The sequence below is a fragment of the Amblyomma mixtum genome, chromosome 10, assembly GCF_055824585.1.
Source record: "Amblyomma mixtum isolate Tamu chromosome 10, ASM5582458v1, whole genome shotgun sequence".
Lineage (NCBI taxonomy): Eukaryota > Metazoa > Arthropoda > Arachnida > Ixodida > Ixodidae > Amblyomma > Amblyomma mixtum.
In genome coordinates this window covers 77,516,308-77,527,240 of record NC_143021.1, presented here as the reverse complement: position 1 = coordinate 77,527,240, position 10,933 = coordinate 77,516,308, and the positions used below count along the sequence as shown (strand labels likewise).

The following is a 10,933-nucleotide window of genomic DNA, read 5'->3' as shown; positions in this document are numbered from 1 at the left end:
AGGACAACTCAGGCTTCCCACCTGTACTGCACATTTGCGTGTCTTCTTTTCAGTCACACCACCAACAGACCGAGATGTGTACACTGGTGTGTGTGGTGCGTGACATATACACAGAGATAGGTATACACACCTACAGGACAGCAACGCTGCCGTGCAACATTGGTTGTGAAAAATGTCTGGCAATATAACATGGCCATTAAACACCTGCCTACGCATCAAATTTTTTGCCGAATGCTGTTCATGTAATGATCTGTGCACACATGTTGCAAGGTTGTGCTTGGTGCATCGTGACCGTGACAAATAAAAGTTGTCTTTCTTTGCAGAATGCAAAGAAAACTGCAATACAAGTGGTCCACTGAAACAAATAGATCCAGTAAGGGAACACTGTATAGGCAAACAGAAATGCAATACCAGTATTAGCTGACGTCAAGCAGTGCACACTGTGGGTGACGACTTTGTAAACCCTGCGCAGCTGAACCTCATGTTTGTTTCCAGTATTAGGTTGCGAGTATTCAGCCTTGAAGCACAGCGTCCAGTCGTGCGTCTACTGCTGCTGAGGGCATCGTTACTCTTTGTGGCAGCTCACGGGAGGAGCCCGGAGGGATTCGGCCATTCCCCGACCGAGTAGCTGCATCCTTGGAGCGGCTCATGCGCCTCATGGATGCAAGGCAGAGGAGGCTCTGTGGACACCAGTTTCATTCGCAACAAGCCAGCAGGTGCCCTATTTTTTTACATTTATTTTGTTGTGTTCACGTTCGAAGTAGGCAAAGCATACCTGCTGCATAGTTCATTTTTCAATTGCTTCCGGCTTGGTCCTAGTTCATGTAATGTTTTAGTCATGTTAACTTATTTATCGGTCATTTTATGTTTTAAGCTGGGAAGCCACTCCTGAGGCGAATGTTTCATGTTATTGCTTTCCGTCTCAAAGAGACACTCCTGTGGCGCGTTTGTTTAGTGTTTGTTTTTAAGGGGGGAGGTGGGGATTGGAGTGAAATTCCTTATTTTTGGTAATAGAGCAATGAAATTTTGCACGGTTATTAGGAACTTTGCTGAATGACTAAATACAAAGTTGGATTGATATATCTCGAGTAATTTTGAGATTAAAATTTTTTATTTGCATCATTCTTATACCGAAATTTCAGAAAGCCTAGTGTGACAAAAAGGTGGTAAAAAGCCCACAATTGCTTTCTTATTTTAGCCAAATGCAGTGAAATGCCAAATGCTCATGCAGTGACATTCTCGAAATGTTTTTATCACCCTTATCTTTTTTACATAGGACATATATTCATGTTTAAAAATTGCAGTCGTTATCAACATGCCAATTTAGGTACACAGTAAAGAAATGAAGTAGTTATTAGAGAAAGTAGGGATGTCACTGCATAGGGAATTTACTGAGAAGTACAATGCCACAACCTCGGTGCCAATCCCACAAGGCATAGTTGTTCTATGCTTGGTGCAACCAGGACAGTCGGCTCAAAACTCACTTCTGAGAAAACTGGCTCCAAAAGCTGCACAGCCACTGCATGTTCTTCGAAATGCCCTGGGGCTGTAATACTCGGTGTCTTTGCTTGCAGGGGTCTTCTGATGCCTCTGCTCTTCCATTTTTTCTGCGGTGTGTGCTTCTCTGTTTCTTTGTTGGTCCTCTTCCTGAGCACTCTGAAGGGCAAAGCTACCAGGTTTGATGCCCCCAGACTTGCATACTTCAGTGTCGGCGCACAAGTTCCCAAAGTTGTAGCGTGCAGCTGCTGCATGGATTGCAGTCTCCACTGCAAACAAGGAAGCATTCTCATCTGTTGAAGTCATTGACCACATGACAGGATGCAGGCATTCTGCGTCTTGTTGCCCTTGCAGTGCTTCAGCAGTTGCGGGTCAGACGGGCGTTGGTAGACAGGTGGCGATGCCTCTGCTGCCCGTCTAGGTAGCTTGTGCTTGCGGGGCGGTGGTGGCTCCTCCATTGTGGCCTGTGCTGACCTATCTATGCCTGCACCAACTGTCAGGGCCAGGTGGGCAAAGCTCACAATGAGGCTCGTCATCTGGAGAAGTCACGGGATACAATGTGGCCATCACGGCCCCTTGCATGTCACTGGCTTGGGTGTTTCTGTGAAAGGCTAAACTGTAGTAGCTGGTCAGCTTTTTAATTAGGTCCTGCTTGAGTCCACCTTTTTCAACCCAATGGCTCCCCTTTCTTTGCTCTTGTCACCCGTGTGCAGAGTGCCGTGGCCATTCTCCTGTGCACATGGTGTATGCAGAGTCCTTATTGAGGGGTATGAAGCCTGATACCTCATCTCTGCAGAGTGCATGAGATGTTCAGCTGTCTCCGTCACTTACGACACTTGTGTAGCGAAGGCCATAGCTGCTGAAAGAGCGCCCAAAATGTACAAGTGCCGCTGCCACTTCCATTTGACCTGAGCCAACATGTGTTTTTCCGGCACCAATGTCGCTCAATCCAAGTGTCAAAGCTAGGGTCCCCTCTGCTGGTCGCTGACAGCACCCTAGGCAGAAGTTCAACAGTACGGTGCAGTCCAGCACAAGCCCGGTGTAGAATTCTATAATGCAGCCTACACCAGTGTGAGAGCTGTGGCCTCGTGTAAGCCAAGTGCCATCATGCACAACTGTGATGTTATTTGTGCTGGATGGTTGCATCTTGCTGGAGGCGTCTTTTACAGCATGTACAGCATCTGCAAAAAATATTTTGTGCAGCTTCCTCTGCTCGAGGTTTAAACAATTTTTTTGGATGGTCCTGATAGGTCTGGTGGATGTCAGACGTTCATTGTGGCCCAGAAGGGCAGTGGGCCCTGTGCACTAAGCCTGAATGAGAATGAACTGTTGTTGGTCGCATTGAGAGTGCTGAGTAAGAGTTCGATATGTGCATTGTTGCCGGCGGGCAGAATGCAGCCCACTGAAGTTAATCTCCATGCTCCCCCGCAGTGAGCCTCGGCTCATCCGCAGAGAGATCCCATGGGATACAGCAGGTGCGCTGGTCTTCGCAGAACGCACTCATCTGGCAGGCTTGAGTCCAGTTGTCAAGTTGAGCACCTTGACAACTTCTCCCAGTTTTCTGAGCTACCTTGGCAGGAGATGTTGGTAAACTAGGACCAATCTCTTGCTTTGTGGTGCTAGACTATGCAAGTCGAAGTGCTGTTCAAAGACTGTACAGGCATTCCATCTGCACCATCTTTTGGTGGTATCTCGAAGCTGTGCCAAAGTTATTTAGCACAGTTAGCACAGACGCAGAAGAGTAGTAGGTAGGCAGGGCGCTCAAACACTTTCCCTCTGGCAAATGGGACTGGTTGATGGGTGCTGGTCCAGTTGTAGTACTGGTGAGATCATTCTGTTGTCATCTGTTTATCCTTCGATGCCATGCAGTTATGCCATCATGCTTTCCTGTTTGTTTCAGTGTGCACAGGAGACCTTCCCGTGCTTTGCCTAGCATGCCGGCAGCAGTGTGTTCTGGAATCTGTCTCCCAAGAAGGCTGCCTTCCGACCACCAAGCAGTGACCCTGACATTGCACCTGTACTGACGCATGCTGTGACAGTGTCTCGCAGTCGGTAAGCATTGAGGACTGTAGCTCAGCCTGATGCTATGCTTGCAAGCAAAGCTTTCATAATCTGGGCCATTGTGGCTTTTCCCCTTGCTCGTTTGGACTTTGTTCTCATTGTCAGTGGTGCAGAGGCTGATGCTGGCACTTAACAATAGGCATGGCTCACGGTGGAAGACAGAAATAACCGGGATTCAGCTTGGGTGCTACATAATCTTTTATTGTGACTCTGGAGGCTCTTGCCAACTCCCAGCGACAATGCTTGCCCATGAGCGCTTCATACACCAGGGGAAGGTTTGATCATTTTCCAGTGACAGGCGGGAGATAAAAATACTTTTAAAAACAACGCGCTGGGATTTATGTAAACTACACTGAGAAAGGAAACACTGGCCGGGGAGCGTCGAAATGAGAGGCTCGCTTCTCCGGGATCGCTGAGTGTCTATGGCTGACCTTGATGGAGCAATTGCCCCTCCATGCAACTGCCCTCACACACACAAAAAATACATCACAGGCCGACAGCGCTTTCCCCCAGGGGGGAGTAACGGGCCGAGGGATCCTTCTCTCGGACACAGTGGGTGGCTCATTGTGTTGTGCAGTGACGATATCTCGGGAGGGGGGGGGGGCATCTCTGGTGCGAACACTTTAACTTCCTCCCTACCGAATGAGTCTCTGTGCCTTGAAGAGGTGCAGGAGTTGAATTGGTCTCCTAGCAAGCATATCCCACATCCCAGCAGGGGGGGCAGACGTTGGTTGGTGAGTGGCGACACCACGGGGTTAACTCGAGCATCCGCAGGGACATCCCCGCAGGGGGATGATGGTGAGCAATGCGCCACCACGGACCCGAGCATCCGCACATAGCCGTGCGTGGCATCGCTGTGTCCGGGGAAAAGGGGATCCTGATGGTTGAGCCGATGCCGAGCGTTTGGACCCTTGGCAGAGGCAACACACCATTGTGGCCCCAGCTTCCTGTAGACGGCACCTCCGGCCTGACCCGACCGGGGGAAATTGGCATTCGCCTTTTCCTATGCTCCCCTCTATCTTTCACTTTCCTATCTTCTCTCTCACAACTTTCCTGTATTCTCCTCTCTTAATTACTTTTTCCTGTTTCCAGGCAGCAAGGGTTAACCCTGTGTGAGTAACTACCTTGAGTTGAGTCATATTGGGTTACAGTTATTGGGTTATAACTATAGGGTTATAGGCGTGCAGCTGGCGTGGGCAGGACTTGCTTTCAAGTTCCTGTCCCGTCCCCTTGTTGGGCTCCACGGTGGGCGGCTGGTACCACGGCCAAACAACAAACTTAATTTATGGCTCCTCCGTCATCACAAACTGATTGCCATCCTCAAGAAAAAGGCGGACCAATGTATTGTTTGAAATTTTCTGCAAAAAGAAAGAACCTTTTGCCAAATGTCGCATAATCTTTAGTGAATCAAAAGAAAAGACAGCCGGAATGATTTCACCCTTCCTTGTTGGAAAGTCTCTGCAGAAGCTTTGGGCTGTGGCTGCAAGGCAACGAAGTTAACCAGTGGTGAACTTTTGCTTCAAAATCTGCGACAAAACCCAACTCCTAGACTCTCGAGCAATGTCTCATTCGGAGAATCCCCTGTAGCTGCCACATTCCACCGGTCCCTGAATACGGTGCATCGTGTAGTATCCGACATGGACCTAATCTCTCTCACACTAGGAGAAATATTAGAAGGACTCGAGGAAGAAAACGTGACCAACGTACAAAGGATAAAAATCACAAAAGACAAAAAAGTCCCCACAAAGCACATTGTCCTCCCCTTTGCCTCCTGCACACTGCCTGACTCAATAGACGTGGGATACATGAAAATATCTCTGCGTACGCACATCCCCAACTGCCCCGCCACGGTGGCTCAGTGGTTACGGCGCTCGGCTGCTGACCCGAAAGACGCGGGTTCGATCCCGGCCGCGGCGGCCGAATTTCGATGGAGGCGAAATGCTGGAGGTCCGTGTGCTGTGCGATGTCAGTGCACGTTACAGAACCCCAGGTGGTCGAAATTTCCGGAGCCCTCCACTACGGCGTCCCTCATAGCCTCAGTCGCTTTGGGACGTTAATCCCCAATAAACCAAACCAAACCATACATCCCCAACCCCCACCGCTGCTTCAGTTTGGCCATGGCTCGCATAGCTGCTGTGGTCAGAAAACGTGTACGAAATGCTCCTCCAAAGATCATAAGCTCAAAAAATGTACTGCTCCAGCTCACAGTGTGAACGCTGGTGGGGATCATCCAGCCTATTCACGGTCATGCACGCCATGGAAGATGGAGAAGGAAATCAGTACGCTGAGAACAAGTGAAAACATTGCATTCAAGGAGGCAAGCCAACGAATGAAAGTTTTTCCTTGCTCTGGACACAAACTTCACCGATACGGTGCGATGAGGTGATGCACCACATCAGTTGTCAGTGCCTTCCCTGCCAACTGGGAGAGGCCTCGTACGTCCCTGGCTTCACGCTACTCCAGGGAGGCGATGGATGCCACCGCTGCGTTGGACTCTGGAGGAAGCCAAGAATGATGCCTCCTGGAAACTAACATTCCGCCAACTTCCAACACAATAAAATATGGCATCTTTTGGTTCAGTGGAACTGTAGAGGAGTAATGAAAAACTGCACAGACATTGTTAAATCAACGTCGCCCATAGCTTTCTGCCTTCAGGAGCCAAACCTAGGGCCAAAACACACAATTATCCTGAAAAAATTCCAAATTTTCCGAACAGGCGAACAAGCTCTCAGGTGGCATCGCAATCATAAAACAAAGCAGCGTCGCTGCATGTGAAAGAGCATTGAAAACAAACTTTGAGGCTGTTGCAGTCAGCGTAGTTACACACAAAGCAATAACAATGCGCTCTGTATACATGCTACCACACCTCGCAGTTACTATCCACAATTTGGAAAGCCTTTTCCAACACTTGTATAAACCGTATGTGGTAGTTGGGGATATTAATGCGCACTCCCCCTTTTGGGGCAGTGAGCGCACAGACACCAGAGGCCAAATAATTGTAGATGTTATAGTACTTGCAAATAACATGTGCCTCATGAATACAGGAAAAACCACATGTTGCTGTCCCAGCTCGTGAAAAATGAGCTGCCTCGATATAACCTCCGTGTCACCATCTGTTTTTGATGATTTCAACTGGGATGCTTTGAATGATCCATGAGGAAGTGACCACTTACCCACAGTTTTTAAATTACCAGACTCCATCCAAATCATTCCAACACGACCTCAGTGCTGGAAACTCCAGCTGGCTGACTCTGTCACTGCTGGCCACACTGCATGGAGAAACAAGCATGGACGAAGCGGGTGTACAATGAACCACCTGCATAATTTCTGCTGTGAAGATAGCGATTCCACAAACATCAGGACAAATAAGAAAAAATCACAAGATTTGGTGGACACAGCAGTGCAGACTTGCAAAAAAGAAGAACAAAACAATGCATGGGGAATGTTTAGAAGGTGCCAGAAAACGGAGAACTTGTTGTTGTTTAAAAGGGCAAGGGCCAAAGCGTGACAGATTCGCAGAAATGCCAAAAAAATGTCCTGGAAGAAATGTGTCTCCGCAATAAACAGTTCACTACCGTCCAAGAAATTGTGGGATGAGGTGGGGATATGCAGTGGCCGCTGTTCCCCTCGCACTTTGCCACTTTTGTCCACTCCTGGCGCACAAACAACATCAGAAGAGCAGGCAAACATACTGGGTGCACACTTCGCTGCTGTTTCCAGTTCTTCCAACCACACACGGAGATATTTCAAAACTACAAAACCCTAGCAGAAAAACAAAAACTTCCCACAGGACCAGGCATGAATGAAGGCAATGACACAAAATTTACAATACAGAAACTAAACAGAGCACTGTCCGCTGGCATACAGGCAGCAGCAGGCCCAGATAGCATGCACTGCACCATGCTTGCAAATCTCTCTGGGGACGCCGTTGAGGCACTCCTGAAATCCTTCAACAAAATCTGGCTTTCAAGGAAGATGCCTGAGCCGTGGAAGAAAGCCATCATAGTACCTTTCTTGAAACCTGGAGAACGATCATCAAGCTCTGGGGGTTACAGACCAACTGCACTTACCAGCTGCCTAGCAAAATCATTTGAAAGTGTGGTGAACATCCGACTAACCTTTGTTCTTGAATCTCGTCAGCTTCTCGACATGCATCAGTTTGGTTTCAAAAAGCATGCTCCACCACAGATCATCTTGTCTGTTCTGAAAGCACAGTGCGGGAGGCATTCATGCACAAGCAGCATTGTCGTGTGGCCTGTTTTGACATGGAGAGGGCGTACGACACCCCTTGGAGGTTCGGCACACTCCGTGACCCAGCAGGTCTAGGCATCCGCGGGAGGATGCCGAACTCTTTGGGCAACTTTCTCACAGACCGTTCATTCTAGGCACATCTAGGTGCTAACCCATCAGTGAATTTTATCCAGGAGAATGGTGTACCTCAGGGTTTTATTCTCAGTACCACACTTTGTATAGTAAAAATAAACTCCATAGCAGAAATAATTCCCAAGTCGGTTATGTATTCATTGTGTGTAGATGACCTGCAAATTGCAAGTAAGTCCTCTAGTGTATCAACATGTGAGAGACAGATGCAGACGAATGTCAATAAATAGGCTGATTGGGCAGATAGAAATGGATTCAGATTTTCTCCACACAAAACAGTGGTGGTGCTCTTCTCACTCAAACGAGGCTTACAGAGCGACCCCACCCTGTACCTGAATGAAGTAGTGTTGCCAGTAAGACAGGAAAACAAGTTGTGGGGCATAACAATTGACAAAAAGCTTGCATTCATATCTCACATAAACAACTTAAAAGAGGAAAGCATCTCGAACCATCAGCGTACTCAAGGTACTTTCACGAAAACGCTGAGCTTCTAATAGAACTTGCCTTTTGCGCATTTATCGCTCTATAGTTTGGTTTGGTTTGGTTTGATTTATTGGGACCTAACGTCCCAAAGCAACTCAGGCTATGAGGGACGCCCTAGTGAAGGACTCCAGAGATTCCGACCACCTGGGGTTCTTTAATGTGCACTGACATCGCACAGCACACGGGCACCTCTTGCGTTTCACCTCCATCGAAATTCGGCCACCGCGGCCGGAATCCAACCCACGTCTTTCAGGTCAGCAGCCGAGCGCCGTAACCACGGAGCCACCGTGGCGGCTATTGATCTATAGTGCGCTCCTGTTTATATATTGTGGATCCGGGGTGTACAGTAGAACCCCGCTGTTACGTTCCTCACTGCTGCGTTTTCCCGGCTGTTACGTCATTTTCTTCGGGTCCCGGCATAGCTTCCATAGGATCCAATGTATTGGGAACCCCGCTGTTACGTCGTAGCCGAGGAAACGATCCCGCATGATATGTCGCAGCCGGGCTCCCCGAACCCAACCGGGCAATGCGCGCCAACCGGCATTTTGATTTTTGACGAGTCTTGGCCAGGCTTGGCTACGGAACTGGCTGCAAGAAGCCGCACGCGAGTTGGAGAGGCCGCCACTAGATGGCTATCTGCCTCGCACGCCGAACGCCGCGATCTTTATCGTGGGAGGTGGTGAGGAGGAGGCCCGCGGCTGCGGTCGCTTATCAGCGCGTCTTTTCTTTCACTCTTTCTTTTTATCTTTTAACTCTCCTCTATCTGCAAGTGACAGCGGTGGTGGCTCGGCTGGAGCCAGTCGGCAGGGCCCGTGCAATTTCCTTTTCATCCTTCTCAGTCGCGACAACATCTTTATTGTGCTTTGATGGCGTGATAGCGTTGAGTAAGCGGAAGGGGCCTTCCCTTGAGGAAAAGCTGGACGTACTAAATGCAGTCGACAGGCAGCCAGGGCGGCTTACGCGGAGCAGCGCGGCGAGCAGCCTACGAACATTTCAGTGCTTGACGCTGTGCACAACGTCGCTTCAGCGTGGACTGCAGTGAGCGCGTGAACTGCACAGCACTGCTGCGTGCGTGCGGTGTGGCCGCACCGCAAAGCGACGCTGACAGCAATGCGGCCTTTGCTATTGAGAAACGCGTTGTTCTTTCCAGCGAGCGAAAGAAACTGCAATCCACCATTCTCGATTTTTTAAAGTCCTAGGGTCAATTTGCGGAAATAAATTGTTTCAAGTCAAAGCTGCACTGTTTTCATTAATTTTCGGTGCTTTCCTCACTGTTGCGTTTTCCAGGCTGTTACGTTTTTTTTTCCCGGTCCGGTGAAAAACGTATGAACGGGGTTCTACTGTATATGGTTCAACCAGGCGGTCATACTTGAAACGGCTAGACCCACTTCACAACTTAGGTCTTCGTCTTTCAGCCGGTGCATACAGGACATCTCCCGTGAATAGCCGTTATGTGGAAACAAATGAACCATCCTTAGCAGACAGGAGAGCATATGTACTGAAAATAAGATCTCTTCCGAAACATATTTGTTATCTGATTGCTACAAAGTGCACCTCCAGAACACTGTTCAACAATAAACCGAAATCAGTCAGACCTTTCCTTCTCCGCTTCGAGGAGAGTTGCCCAAACTTGGAACTACTGGGCAGCCTTTCTGATGTGGCGCCAGGGCACGACCCCCCATGGTGCAGCCTGCCCACTGGATGTGACATCACGTTAGCACAGTTCTGAAGAAAAAAAAAAAAATGCCACGAGAGCACATATTAGAGGAATACCGGGCATTAAAGGAAAAATATGAGAGCTATACAGAATTTGGCACTGATGGCTCAAAAACAGCACATTATGTTGCAAGCGCAGTTGGACAAGGAAACTGGCAAAAAATGGCTGTGCATCCATTTTTACTGCCGAGTGTTATGCTGTCTCTGTAGCTGTGAGCAGGGCAGTGAATAGCAGCAATGAAAACGGCATAATCTACACAGATTCACTTAGCATGCTCACGGCACTAAACTCCAGGTGTGCAGTCGAACTGTTAGCAGGAAGCATAATGCACAGCAGAGAGGAAGTCACAACACAGGGGCATACAATGAAATTCTCCTGGGTGCCGAGCCATATTGGAATAGCTGGAAATGAAAGAGCCGACTCACGTGCTGCTCAAGCTCACAGTCATGAAATCAAAAAAGTTAGCATGCCCCATAGAGACTGCATGAAATTAATACATAGTAATTTGAAGGCAGATAACTTGGGATAATGAAATAAATATTTAACAAGCTGCCTTTTTGTACAGCCTGTCCTCGGAGAATGGAAGTCCTGTACACACCAACAACGTTTTGTGGAAATAATTCTATGTCGTCTCCGCATAGGACACACACAGCTGACACAGAATGTTTTAGTGACTAATCAAGACAAACCTCTTTGTGAAAGATATAGAGATGAGCTCACACTAAAACAAATTTTACTGTCATGCTCAAAACTCGAAGAACTAAGGAAAAAGTATTTTACTCAGTTTTATAATGA

At 48.4% G+C, this 10,933-nt stretch overlaps 1 long non-coding RNA gene across 1 annotated transcript in view; it reads left to right on the top strand.

The window, feature by feature from the left end:
- The first annotated feature begins 3,539 nt into the window (after positions 1 to 3,539).
- LOC149326200 (uncharacterized) overlaps positions 3,540 to 10,933 on the top strand; it is a 53,910-nt gene continuing 46,516 nt past the window's right edge. Inside the window, exon 1 of the long non-coding RNA XR_016286405.1 lies at positions 3,540 to 3,549. This is a non-coding gene — a long non-coding RNA (uncharacterized LOC149326200). The remainder of the gene's footprint in view (positions 3,550 to 10,933) is intronic.